Source organism: Cricetulus griseus, chromosome 2 (assembly GCF_003668045.3).
Source record: "Cricetulus griseus strain 17A/GY chromosome 2, alternate assembly CriGri-PICRH-1.0, whole genome shotgun sequence".
NCBI classification, from domain to species: domain Eukaryota; kingdom Metazoa; phylum Chordata; class Mammalia; order Rodentia; family Cricetidae; genus Cricetulus; species Cricetulus griseus.
In genome coordinates, this window is record NC_048595.1 from 444,204,853 (window position 1) to 444,219,797 (window position 14,945).

Consider the following 14,945-nt stretch of genomic DNA (forward strand, 5'->3'; position numbering starts at 1 on the left):
TTCAGGAGAGGGACACTGGCTCTGAGTGTCTGAAGTGAATTGGAGCTCACTAGAGTGACCACGGGTGGGCAGATGATTGTCCACTGAGGACAGGGTCTGGGCACCAGCAGCTTCTCCATTATTGGAGTTAGATGCCCCTACTCCATCTCCATCTATCAGGATTATTTTTAATTGGGAAGATAATCAGCAGCTTGTGAAATATTTAATTATAATTAACAGACGACAATACTTGGCAAGTGGGTGCAAGTGGGTGCGGCCTCACAGACCCCTGAGAAATTACCATTTGCAAAACATGGGTGGACAGCAGCTAGTGAGAGAGTGGGAAGCCACATCTCCCAACCCTGGAAGTGGGCCGAGTCCCCAACCTGCCACAGCACTGTGAGGCCCTAGGCCTGAATATCCCAATCTGGGTCAGCACTACCTGTGTCATCCTTGGGCCCTAGTTCAGAGAGTTCAGCACATGGCGGACACACTGCAGTCACTGAGCTTAACAATCTTTATCCAGGCTCTCGTGTTGCCTTTCACCCTGGGCTGTGTACAGGACGCAGCCAGCACAGTTCACATACAAAGAGCACACCTGGGCTGGCTCCAGGTTCACTGGGATACTCAGAACCTAGTGAGGCATGAGCCTGCCCTTCGTGTCCTGGAAGAAATACAGTCAGGGAAAGAGAGGTAACCCTCAAGGCCAAACAAAACCCAATCTGGGACAAGATGGCAGTCACAAGGCCATAGAGCTAGAAGCAAGGAAGCCACAATGCCTTGGAACAGGGATGGTTTCCTGGAGAGAGCTGGACCTAATTTGGAGAGACGCTGGCTAGGCACAGCCTGGGGACCATGCACCAAGCCTGGGCTTATAAGGGCACAACAGCTGTGACTGCAGAGCAGGAGTGCAACATGAGCTAACTGCCCAGATCCAGTCTGTCCTATGCCCATTGCTGTGTGACCTCACAGGGACACTTGTGTTTTCACTAGAGTCACACACATGTCTGTAATGGTTAGTTTGGGGGTTTTGTCCAATTGACAAAACTGGAATCATCTGGGAAGAGGGACCCTCAACTGAGAAAATGCTTCCACTAGATTGGCTATAGGCAAGTCTGTGGTGGCATTTTATTGATGGAATGGTTGATGTGGGACAGCCCAGTCCACTATGGGTGGCACCACCCCTAGGTAGATGGTCTGGGGTTATATTTTTAAAAATAAGCAGAGTGGTCCGTGATAAGTAATTGGCATTCCTTAATTGTCTCTGTTCCCTCCAACAATTGACTGTAATAGCAAAATGTACAGCAGATAAACCATTTCCAAACCATTTCCTCCCCACGTTGCTTTTGATCAAAGTCTTACCACAGCAACAGAGAAACAAGCTAGCACACTGTCTGTCGCATTAGCTTGCAGGTCTTTTCTTCACAGGATACAGAGTAGCCTTCCCTGAAGGAGGCTGGGAGGGCCTGCCTGGGCTGGGTCAGACACCCAGTTGCAGAGGGATGCTGGAGCTGCTAGGTGGGGCGTGAGTTATCCAGAAGAGGAGCCCTCTAACTGCTGAGGGCTCCAAGGACCCAGGGTGTGAGGAAGGGGCACAGGCTGCAGGACCCGCCCTTCCTCTCTGTCTCCCTCCCTCCCTCCCCCTCACCTCCCCAGCTCCTGGTGGCTCCAGGGTGTCCCTGCTTCTGTACACTTCTCTGGTCTTCTTGGGTCTCTCGTGGCCTTCTCCCTCTATCTGGCTCAGGGCTCCTCACCTTTCTCTTTTAGATGCTGGCAGTAGATTGCAGTCCATCCTCATTGCAAGATGGCCGCATCTCAAGATCCTTAATGGCCTCTGTGGACACTTAATAGGGTCATGCTTGCAGGTCTGGGGCTTAGGAGTGAGTGTATGGGGGAGAGACTCTAGCTCACATCACTTGACTCCACAGGAAACCCCAAGGGTGCAGAGAGCTGAACACTCAATGTCCAGTCCCTCTGTAGCCAGCAGCTCTTACGCATGGACACCAGCACTCAGGGTCCTGGAGGCAGAATCAGGACCAGGAATTAGAACCAGGTGGATGAGAACATCTTGTCCTCACATAGTCAGGGACTTGTTAGTTCTCAAGCCTCCCAGAGCCTCAGTGGGCTCCTCTGGGCACAAGGAAGCTGGCCCATCACCCCCCTCCCCAGAGGCTGGAGAGTCACTTTCACTGCCCCTCCAGGCCTCACACCAGGATGCCTCGATTTATTGCTGTTCCACTCAAGCTGAAAGGAATTGCAAACGAAATTAGCCAGTGATTTAAAGGGAATTGATTTTATCTGAAAGCCCTCTGAGCGCTGGCTGGTCCCATCCCCCCACCCAGCGAAGGGAACGGTGGCTGCAGCTTTCTGATTGCCCCTCACTACACCGGATCTAATTTCCTGCCGTGGATGGCTCCTCCAGAGAAGGCTAGCTCCTCTGTCTTCTGCTGTCACCTGAAGCTGAGACTTAGAGCTTCTAACTGCGTAGGAAATTGAATTCTGCTTCAACCCTGTGTCCCCCGTGCCAGCTGTACAGCCTGAACAACAAAGGAATGTAGGATTCCTGCTCTGGGATCGAGGGCAGAAACTGTCAGAGACCTGTGAGACTAAAAAGGGTGATGGCGGATGTCCCAACTAATGCTCTTCTCAGGGAGATCCAGGCCTAGTTATGGAAGAGGCTGAGATTCTTGGCCCAGAATCTTAGTCACATGACCTTGAGAAGGTCAGGTTCCACAGTGGGGAAGCTGTAAAATCAGAAGTGTGGAGACCACCCACAGGTGGGCCTAATCCTGAGAGAGATGCCAGTTCAGGAGCAGAGACCACTTCCAGGACTGTGTCTTCAGCCTTTAGCCTCAATTCGCATGAGCCAACTAGGTGAGCACTGTTTGCCAGTCTTTCTGCCTCACCTTTGAGAATCCTTATCCATCAAGCCTGATCCCCCACCCCAGCCCTGGAGCACAAGCCATGAACCCCCAACCGAGCCCTGGAACACAGTGCAGCCAAATCTGACTCTGTAGAGTCAGCAGACTGAGCCTCACAGTTCTCAGAATTCCTGTCCTTCACTGATACCACCAGTCAGGACCCTGACTCACCCTTGACTGACAGTCAAGGGTGAAAGTACTACACACCTCCCCATGCAGAGGACAAGGGGAAGGGGGACAGGCCATCTGCCCTGATGTTGGTCATAGCTTCATACAGACAATCCTTGCCTCATTTCTGTGGCCCTACCATGCCCTTGTCCTGGCTCCTCCACCCTTGCCATCTGACTACCAGGGCATCTGCTTTTTCAAGACTGCCCACTTTAAGTCTAGATGCCCCTGGCTGCCCCTCAACCCTGCATCTCCATAGCTGCCTCTCTGTCTGAAGTTCCTTCCTTTGATCATCCAATGAGAAGCTCTGTCCTTCCTCTGTTCCCAGGCTGGACCTGGGATTTGGATGGCTGACTTCTGGAAATGACTATAAACCATATTCCACTTGATTTCAACCAATACCAGAGTAGAGGGTGAACAGGATTAGCCAGCTAAAACCTGTGCCCTGTACAGATGCCATGAGGCTACAGAGATGGCGCAAACTGGGACCCAGAAGTGAGACACAATTTACCCGAAGACAAAGAGCTGTCTAGCTGATCTGGGACCACAAAACCCTGAACTCCCAGATCCAGCTGTCCTGAGATTGTTCCAATTTCACCAAATCTCCACCTGGGCCCAGTCCAGCCCCCTGCTTTCTTATCTTCTAGGATTCCAGATAAGCAGTGCCGGGGTGGATTTGCCAAACAGCTGCAAACTAGACAAAAAGAGAGGTACTTTGGGGGCATTCAAACCCCAGGAGACTGCGCAGCTGGCAACAGAATGCCACTTTCCATCCAAGGTACCTGGGATCACACATTCCTTTGGATTGTGTTTTCATCAAGTTCCCACCCCAGATCAAAGCTGGCAGACTGGACAGGCCTCTTTGAACCTTTCCCAGGTCTTGGCCAGGCAGGCCCTGAAAGCTACAGCTTTTTCCCCCCTCCAGTAGAAAAAGCCAGGGAGTAGAGCTGCCACCTAGGAACAAATATTGGAAAGACTTTCTGTCTTAGCCAGGGTTTCTATTGCTGTGATAAAACACAGCAATAGAAAGCAACCAAAAGCAACGCAGGGAAGAAAGAGGTTATTGGCCTTGTAGCTCCAGTAACTGTCCATCGCTGAGGGGCATCAGGGTAGGGACTCAGGCAGGAATAAAACAACAGTCATGGAGGAGCGCTGCTTGCTGGCTTACTCAGCCTGCTTTCACTTGTGCAGGGATGACACCACCCTCAGTGGGCTGGGCCCTCCCACATCAATCAATCAAGAAAGCCACCTACAGTCTTGACTTCAGGCAATCTGACAGAGGTGTTTTCCCAACTGGGGTTCTGCTTCCTAGATAATTGTAGCTTGTGTCAAGTTGATTAAAAAAAAAAAATCTATCCACACACTTTCTCTCTCTAGGGCCTTCTGGCCCCTGGTGTGGCTGTGAGCAGTGGGATCAAATCCTTTATCTTTCGAGATGTTTCTCTTTAGAGATGATCAGCCCTGGATGAGCTGGGAACAGCAGTGGACCCATGGGGTGGGGAGAGGGGAGCAGTCTTCTCTGTCGAGCATAAGATACTGTCTGGCACAAGGTAGGGCACCAGGCCCCAAACGGCTGATCTTTTGGATAATAGACTCAGAAGTCTGTGAAGGTTCTTAGAGCCATCAGTGTTCCCCTGGGGATGGCTAACTTCAGTGTAAAGCCATGCAAAGCAGAGACAGACTGACAGGTCCCCCTGACATTTGACATCTCACATGTTCTGAACACCCCACACCACCCCGACGCCAGATGCAGCTGCACTGGCAAATCTCGTGTCCCTGAATTTTCCACTTGTATAAAACAAGCAATTGTACCATTTCAGGTTTTAAGGATGATGTCTGGGCTGGGTATGTAGCTGGGGCATGCAGTTGGGAATGGCACAGTGCTTGCTTTGCATGTCCTATCCCTGGGTCTCATCCCCAGCATGACATAAAACAGGTGTGGTAGTGCTTGCCCCTAATCCTGAAGCCCGGAAGCTGAAGGCAGGACCATCAATCAGCATGAGTTTAATGCCATCTTAGACTATATAAGACCCTGCTACAGGCCTGGCAGCAGTGGTGCACACCTTTAGTCCCAGCACTCGGTAGGAAGAGGCAGGCGGATCTTTGTGAGTTCAAGGACAGCTTGGGCTGCAGAGAGAGAGCCTGTCTCAAAAACAAACAAACAAACAAAAGACCCTGCTACAAAAACAAAAGGCAAAATGACAACAAAATAGACCAAAGGTGTCCCTTTTTTGCACAGGCATGTTCTCTGATCACTAAGTCCTTCCTCACAGGGCCTGGATTGTGTCCGGCTGGCCTGTTTGCTGTCTCTGGTTGGTAGAATAGTGGGAGACAGGAGTTACTTTCCCTTGGCGTGGAGCTTCCACTGTCAGAGACCTGCAGTGTCCACAGGTGAGATCAGAACTCAGAGGCCACAAAAGTAGGGTTGCTTCTAGCCAGGAATCCCCACCTGCAGCTGTGAATTACCAAGATGACTACCCTCTGAGTTTCTACCCTGCCCCCCTCTGACACACAGACACACCCCTGAGCTCCACCGTGAAGCCACACAGCTGTAATCCTCTCCAGTCAGCTCCCTAGGAATGGCTTGAGCCCATACTTGGCCTAGGGGGAATGGCTAGCTGTTGACCAGCACGGAGTCCACTAGCTCACTCTGCACCTGCTCACTTGTGATGACTCACACACATCTGAGGGAAATCCAGGAACCATTCCCTGTCCAGTTTCAATGTACTCTGTCTCTGGCTCACTCATCCCCGCACACGCATCCAACCACAGGTATCATTATTAGACCAAGTTCCCCTCAGGTTTGAGAGTCAAAGCCATAGAAATAGCATGTGGCCTTCTCAAAGAGGGCTGTCCTTGGAGCTGGCACCAAAGGCAAATACCTGAGGTGCACACTGGCCTATTTTAAAGCAATCTCCCGGTGAATTCAGACCTGCCTCTCCCTCCCCTTGTGAAATCTATTTTAAAAGATGGGAAATTTCTTTACATCCACCTCTGAAATGCACTACAGGGATGAAGGGAAACATAAATATATCAGAATACAGGCTGCGGGGTCAAAATGAGTAAGGACAGAAGGCACGGGTACGCGCAGGCCTGGAAGGAGTCTGGTTGTCCTATCCCTCGGCTCAGTTCCATAGCCCTTGTGGGTGAAAGTAGAGGTTCACAAAACTGCCCACCTAGCTCTGCCTGGGCCTCTTCTTGCCCCACACTCAGGCTCTGAAGCCTCCTGGTGGTGGGTATGCTCTCAGCTTTCCACCCGAGTGCCCCACCATGTATATGGGTCCTTGATAATGTGACCCAAATCACAACCCATTGAAGTCCACCCTAAAGGGTGGAACCCACTCTCTGTCTGGTGGTCTAGCCATGCATCCTTACCTTCTAAGGAGTTACCTGGCATGTGGGAGCTGCAAGAATTCACAGAAGGCCAAGGAGCTGGCCCAGGTCAGTGCAAACAGCCCAAGGCAGCTTGAGAACAAAAGGAGACAGTGGCAGAGTGGTGTCGCCCTGTAGGAAGCCAGTTCCTCCCCTTGTCCCTTCTACTGGGTCTCATCAAGAATCTACCAGTTGGCACCCTGAGACCACCCCTTGGCCTGGGAACACAGTCCCAGTGCAGTCCCTACCTTGTCGCCTTATTTAACAGAGGCCCAAATGGAACTTAAGTAGTAGAGACCACGGCAGTGTGGTCAGCATCGTCCCCCTGGCTCCCAGAAAGTTGTGGCTGGGAATGCCTCCTAGCCTGGCTCAACCCAGCCTCAACCAGTTTCGGGGTAAGTTGTCACCAGTGCCTCAAATCCCCAGACTTCCAGTACCATGAACAGGAATGTGGCTGAACTATAAGTCCCCCAGCCATTTGTGTCCCTGACACCTGCACTAGGGCCAGTGCCCAACCTCAGCTCTTTCCCAGCTGTGTGGCCTCCACTAGGAAGCCCTGTGGGAGCTTTGACCAATGCCTCCCTCTGAACTCCTAAGTGAGGACCATCATGCCACCATGAGCTGTTGACCTTCACCATGGCTTCGTACCATACCTCTCTCCAGCTATGCAGCAAGTCTCCTCAGAACTCCCATCTGCAACTGAACATATCATCCCAGATCTGCTTCCTGCACCTTCTGACATAACTGTGCCTGGAAGCTAGGTGTCATCCCCCCTGCCCCATCTTGGTGGCTGGATACTGTGTGGCAGTGCCTGGCATCCCTCCTTAGATGAGGGTTCCAGGAAGGGACAGGGTTAGAAATGGCCCCATGGAGAAAGTGGGCCCCATGCTAGGACATCAAGCTTCTTACTGCTGTCTGCTCTTCTGCATTACCCAGGAGCCCTTTGGGGTGCCTGTCAGACCTGTTGCTTGACCATGGCCTACAGCAGCAAGTGCTTCAAGGGAATCTCAGGTGTGGGAAGCTGTTCACCAGCAGGCTCTGGATCCAGCTCTTGGCCTAGGCTCCTGTGTGAACAGAGCAGGTACCTCAGAGGAGCCTGTGCCTGCCTGACTCTCCTGCCTGAGCTCACACTATTACAGACCCCTGCCATGGGCAAGTCCTGGGTTCTGTGGCCCTGCACCCCGGAAAGTCCCAGCAACAAAGTCCCAAGGAAGGGAGAAGATTGGAGATCCCTTCCCTCAGAGACTCCAGGGAAAGATGGGCAGGCGAGCCTAGAGAGCCCTTCCCTATCCTTTTGCCTCTGTGGAGAAGGAGCCTGGACCATTGGAGGGAAAGGGGAAGGAGAACTGGGAAGGGGGAGAAGAGGAGGGTATGTGGCGGGAAGGAGGAGCTGGGGGAGGTGGAGGGAGGAGGGAGAGGGGAACGAGGAGAAGCAAGGAAGCCTCGTGCCATCCAGCACGCTCTTCTCAAGGCACAAGGTATCCTAGCTGGGGCCCCACAGCAGGTCCTTTCTGGAAACCGTCTAGAGACTTGGTCTATTTTTGCTCCCTGACAATACAACAGAAGCAGCGCTGTGACTTGTCTCTGACACAGAGAGAGCTTTGTGCCCCTGGCTCCAGTGTCCCTGCCCCCACCCCTAGTCTCAACTCAAGACAAGAGCAGGGCCAGCAAGTTGCCCCAGCTGTCCGAGTCAGCTCCTCCCAGGACAAGGAAGCCAGGGTCGGGGCTTCCAACCTGACGTGGGACATCATTCCTGGTCGCTTCTGTCAACCCACGCCGGTTCTCCTTGTTTCGGGCACAACTTGTCCACGCTTACCGGGGCTCTCTCAAGCCTTCCCTGTCCCTCTAATGCTTTGCCCTAAGTGGGGACACTTCAGTTTCTCTGGGGGAGCCCTGTGCCTCATCCTGAGACCTGAGAGAAGGGAAGTTGCCAGATAATTTTAACACAGAAATGAGAGCTGGCAGGAAAGCAGAGCTTAGAAGGCCCTGCAGGATATGGGAGTAGCCACTGCGGGACTATGGCTGGGTGGGGACAGCTTGTGCCACCCTGTAACCCATGCCAAGCCTGAGGACTGCATGCTTGCAACTCCACATACTAGGCCTGCTGTAGGCATTGATAGCCTGCCTATGTCACCATGGCCAGGCACAACCAGACAGGCTGCACTGAAGTGCCCTGCGGCTCACAATATCTCCAAGAGTTGATCTCAGCCTGAGCTGCCTCTGCCCTGGCAGGATAGCCACATGCTTCTTCAAGCCCGACTCACACACTCTTCCAGTGCCCATCACTGCCCATTGACTGTGCCTCTTTTTGTACCTCATTAAAATAGACTCATTGCACAGTGTTGTTTGCATCTGGTCTGTCACTTGTCCCCAAGCCTTGGGGGTTTTCCATGGTGTCAAATGCTCATTTTCATTATTATATAGTATCCCATTGTGTGACGATGCCATCCATTTATTTGTCCGATTCCCTCTTCAAGAGCATTTGAGCTGTTTTCTGGTTCTGAGGTTTTACCCACAAAGCAGTTCCAAATGTTGGTCCCTACCTTTTTCTGGATGCCTGATTTCATTTCTCTGAGTAAGTCCTGTAGAAGGAGAATCATTAGGTCCAGAGAGAACACAGGTGTGACTTTATGAAAAAAACAAAACAAAAACAAAAACAAAAAAAACAGAAAAAAACAAGCAGATCCAAGCTGCACCCTCTCCAGCACCCTAGTTTCTAAGCTTCCCTCCCAGTGTGGACCACCATTCTCAGATGCTCCAGGTGAGCTCTCCTGCCCTTCTGAGCCGGTTTTGTGAGCCAGATGCCCCTTATAACTAACCTCCTCCTTTCCTGTCTGTGTCAGGCTGCACACTATTTGTTCAAAGCTTATCACAGAGAATGAGTCTGATGCTAGTTACGAAACCATTTATTGGACACCATCGTTTTTACTTCCCAGTGTTGCTGGACCATAGACAAATTTATGACTTGCTAGGGGGTGTTGAGGGGGTGTGTCTTAGGGTTACTATTGCTGTAATGAAATACCTTGACCTTTAAAAGCAACGTGGGGAGGAAAAGGTTTATTTGACTTCCATTGAGGAAAGCCAAGGCAAGAACTCAAGCAAGGAAGAAACCTAGAGGCAGGAGCTGATGCAGAGGCCATGAAGGGGAGCTGCTTACTGGCTTGCTCCCTATGGCTTGCTCAGCCTGCTCTCTGGTACAGCCCAGGACCACCATCCCTGCAGAGTTCCTCTGGTACAGCTCAGGACCACCATCCCTGCAGAGGTGCCTCTGGTACAGCCTGGGACCACCATCCCTGCAGAGGTGCCTCTGGTACAGCCTGGGACCACCATCCCTGCAGAGGTGCTTCTGGTACAGCCTGGGACCACCATCCCTGCAGAGTTCCTCTGGTACAGCCTGGGACCACCATCCCTGCAGAGGTGCCTCTGGCTCACAATGAATGGGCTGGGCTCTCCCACACCCATCACTTAAGAAAATGCTCTACAGCCCAGTTTTATAGAGGCGTTTTCTCAACTGAGTTTCCCTCTTCTCAGATGACTATAAATTGTGTCAAGCTGAAGTAAAACTAGCCAGCACAGGGACTTTGAAAATAGTCAAATTTTTAGCTTTCTTTTCATCTTTGAGATTATAATATAATGACATCTCTCCCTTCTCTTTCCTATCTCCAAACCCTCTGCATACCTTTCCCCACTCTCCTTCAAATCCAGGGCCTCTTTTTTTTTCATTAATTGTTATTGTATGCATTGGTTATTGGTTATTGTCTGCTTGGTTACTTTTCACAAAGTTAGACCTGTGCTAATACCCATTAATATTACCTGTTCCGTCCATATGTGCTACTTGGATGTTTTCAGGGCAGACCATTAGGCACTGGACAGCCATTGGTGTGCTTTTCCCTTGGGAAGACCCCTCTGTCACTCCCCGCTTTCCTAAGCTGCCTATAGAACTTTGTGTGGGGTTGAGGCCACACGGGCTTTCCCTGTTCACTTTGGAGTGCCCTTTGGAGTTATTCTCACTCAGCTCATGTTTCTGCGGTCACATTGGTGAGACTTCATGGGTGTAGCTCCTGGCATTCTTAGGAGACACAATCCCACAGCACACTCCCTGAGGCCCTTATAATCTCTCCACTCCCTGTGACCCTTGGGTGTGGGAGTGCTTTGCAGATGTAGCCACTGGGACTGGGACCCACCACTCTGCATTTTGATTGGTTGTAGTTTTCTGTAGTGGTCTCTGTTTCTTGCAAAGAGGAGTTTCTTTAATGAGAGGTGAGGACTACGCTTCTCTGTGGGTATAAGGTGTATAGTGTGGTTAGGGGTTATACTGATTTCGTGCAGGAGGGGTTAAAGAGTCTCCTCCAATGATCATGATTTTACTAGCCCTGAGTAGTTAGGTTTCCAGTATCAGGCATAGTTTTTCTCTTGTTGAGCGAATCTTAAGTCCAATTAGAGACCTGTTGGTAACTGATTGCCAAGGAATGCACAAAAAATAAACAATTAAAAATGGGGGTATGGGTCTTTATGATATACAGACTCTGGTGAGGAATGGACATGAGGGTCTATTCCACACACCATGTGAGCGATGAGTGTTCTGTCATACACAGACAATGGTTTAAGGGATGGACATGGCTCTCTCTGTCTCTGTCTCTGTCTCTGTCTCTGTCTCTGTCTCTCTCTCTCTCTCTCTCTCTCTCTCTCTCTCTCTCTCTCTCACACACACACACACACACACACACACACACACAGACCCTGTGAGGGATGGGCACAGGACTGTCACACACACAGACACTGTGAAGCATGGACACAGTAGTTTTTGTCTCAAGCACAGATCCTAGTGTGAGGGAACAGGCTTTGGGCTATGCACTCTTTCTTCCTCCTCTGGAGTCTGGATTGCTGCCAGTTGTCACCTCACACTCGGTGTCACGAATGTGAACTATCATGTCAACATTCCCTTCTCTCATTAACTGCCCAGGTTCTGTGGCCCTAGAGCCTGACTGACAGCTCCAGTTTTGAAATATGAACAAAGCCATTGCCAGCTTGGCAAATGGAGCTGAGGTCAGTGCTCCCTTAGCTGGCCCACTGAGAGCTGTCTCTTTAGGTCTCAGTTTGGGCATATCTCTCTCTCTCTCTCTCTCTCTCTCTCTCTCTCTCTCTCTCTCTCTCTCTCTCCTACCCGTGATCTTTAGCAAGGGGCTCTGTCCTATTGAGATACTCCTTTTTTTGCTTTCCTTAGTTCTATGAGAAGCATTCCATCTTGGAGCTACCTTCGTCTATCCACTTTCCCAAAGTGTCCCCTTCTGCCCAGACCTCAGCCCCAAGTCTGAGGTTAATTAGTGAAGCCCACATTCCTCTCCACATAGACTAATGGTGGCTCCTTCCTGGACTCCAGGGTCAATGGACTTTGGGGACTCTCTCAACACTGTGTCACTTCAGGCTTCTCCAGCCACAACACCAGCAGGACAGGGAGCCCTGTCATCAGGAGGAGGGAACTGCTTTTGACTTTGTGGGCTTTTGACTTGGTAGAGCATTCCTGGTAGACACAGTGCTGTGACAAGCTCTGGTGCAGCCCAGTCCATTGCAAATCCCTGTGCCCCTTAGAATCCCAGTGATAGACAAGGCAGGCCCCTCTTCTCTGGTGACTCCAAGCCACGAACTAGATCATAGCAATGTTCTTGTGCAGGGCCTCAGCTCCAATTGCTGTGTGCAAGGCCTCATGGCTGGCCTTGGATGGCGATCAGAAGGGATATAGAGGAGAAGAGTAGCAGGCCACAGCAGGAACTGGCTCTCTTACCTTGCCTGACAGGCCACAGGCTGGCGACAACCAGGCAGAAATGTAGACGCTTGAGGAGGGAAGTGTGCGTAGCCCAAGACTCCCTAAACACCCACACCGGGATCTGTGCATGAGGCAGAGTCCTGGGTACATCCTTCACAGAGTGTCTGTGTGACAAAGCCCCGTGTCCATCCCTCACATCAGTGTCTGTGATAGGACCCATAATCTTTTAAGAAGACTTTTAACTCCCCAATCAGCATTTCTCAGCAAGTTATAACTCAGTCTGCTGTCCCATCAGATTTGTTTGCAGTGCTAGTAACCAGGCAGAGCACAGTAACAAAAAGCAAAGACAAATTCCTTCATAAAGACGAAAACCCCAAAGCAAACTTGAGTGCCAATTAAAACATTCAATAGTTATGTCTCAATAAACATAAGGATCGTGACTATGTACTCTGAATAAGTCATGATGTCCTGGGGATGTGACGGTGTCCATCTGTCACAGTAACTCACCCTGGGAGAGTTCAAAGCACCCTGTGAGCTCGCTGTCCCCTCTCCCTCCCTCCTCCAATCCTAACACCCTCCAGTTTGGAGTGCTCCCTGTGCAACCTCCTGCAATTACGACCTGAGCAGTGACCCTCTGCGTGAGTCTTTCGAGGACATTTTTATTTTCCTGACAAGGAGTGGCTCACTCACTCTCTTTGCTCGTCATATTTCTTCCTTCCTGGAAAAAAAGAGATGATGCCTGGAGGTGTAGCAACCACATGGCAACAACGAGGGTAAATGTCACTTCTAAATAGAGTAGAATAGTGTGGTGTTTGAATGCAAAATGTGTCCTACAGGCACATATGTTATGCTTGGTCCCAACTGGGGGTATTGTTTCAGAAGGTGCTGGAAACACTTCTAGGAGGTAGAGCCTGGCCGGAGGAGTGGGTCACTCAAGTATACTTTGGAAGACTGTACCCGTCCCCTAATTCCTCTGTCATCCTGGCCACCATCACATGGTCTATATTGCCCTTTACCCTTCCCACCGTAACAGATGGGACCCTCTGAAAACCTGAACCAGAATAGATCTCTCTTCCCTCATTTCTCTCTGATATTTTCCAAAGCAATGAAGATTCTAACACAGAAACTCTGCACCAGAGAAGTGGTTTGTTCCTGTGATTAAACCTGACCATGTGGTTCTTAAGCCTTTGGAACTGGCTTGTGGGAGGAATGTGGAAACATTTGGAAAAGCAGGCTGGAGAACACTTGGGATGCTGTCAGCACTGCCTGTGGGTGATTCTGTTGGAGCTTGGAAGCTCAGAATGCCAAGGGGAATGTGCACAGTGAAGGCTGTGCTCACGTCTCAGGTGGGCATAGGGACTCGGCTGTACATGTTATATCTGGAAGGGAATCTGTCTCCATCTTGTCCGTGCCCTGAGACACAGCTGGCAGAAATATAGTTTTTTACAGATAGAAGGCTTGAGACAGGGCTTTGCTGTGGAGTCTAGGCTGGCCTCCGTCTCCTGGAGGGCTGGAATTGCAGGCATGAGCCATCATGGGTAGGCTTTGGTGGCTGCTTATAATCAGTCTAATAGAGAGGACTGAGAGGAAAGAGAGAAATAGAAATATGAGGCTGGAGTGATGACTTCAGAGTTAAGAACATGTACTGCTCTTCCAGAGGACCTGAGTTTGGTTCCCAGCACCCATCCATGCCTACCACCCAAAAACCCAGCTCCAGGGTTTTCAAGCCCTCTTCTGGCTTCCATGGTGCCTGCACTCAAATACACATACCCACAGGTATAAATGCACAGGGGCCTGCACACACGTAATTTCAAAAACAATAAATCTTACTTTAAAGGAACAAAAAGATTTGAAAATCATCCATTTTGGCCAGAAAATGAGTACATTTAAAATCGAGGTCAAGGAAGAAGACTCTGAGAGAGATTTGTACCTTAAAATAAGCCAAGTACTTCTGCATTAGGACAATGGGAAAGATGTCCTGACTATCTCAGGGGCTGGCCAAACTCCACCCAGCTCAGGTTCAAGGGTATAAAGGTTTTAGCTCACTGGAAAGGCTTTGAAGAGAGCTTCAGGGTACCTACTCACACTGGACCACCTAGAGAAATCCTTCCCTGCCTTCAGCCATCTAGGTACTCAGAAGCCATTGCAGTTGTGGACAATGTTCCCCAATCACCTCTCAGACAGTGCTCCCCAACCCTCACTCAGAACAGTGCTCCCCAATCACCACTCAGACAGTACTCCCCAACCGCCACTCAGTGCTCCTCAACCACCACTCAAAACAGTGCTCCCCAACCACCACTCAGACAGTGATCCCCAACCACCACTCAAAACAGTGCTCCCCAACCACCACACATGCTGTCAACAGGCCTTGGTATCATCCACAGGATGCTGGTTGTTCAAGCAAGCAGAATTCGAAAGCTATGAGGTCACAGAGGCATCCACCCAGATTTCAAAAGAAGGCCCAAGAAGCGGAGGGATCTGTAGCAGGTTCTGAAGGCCTGCAGCACCTCCAGATGATGTGTGTAGCCCAAAGACTCGGGAGAGACCCCACATAGACCCCGGAGATTCCAGGAATGTAAACTGTGAAGGAAAGTTGAAGGCCATGAACAGATCCAGCCAAAGAGAGAGTCCATGCAGGCGGCAACTGGCAGGGCCATAGCAGTGAGGCAGCTGCAACCCTTGGGAGCCGACATACAGGGTCTGGCTCAGATCGGATCTCTGTTTCTCCTCCTGGGTTTCAG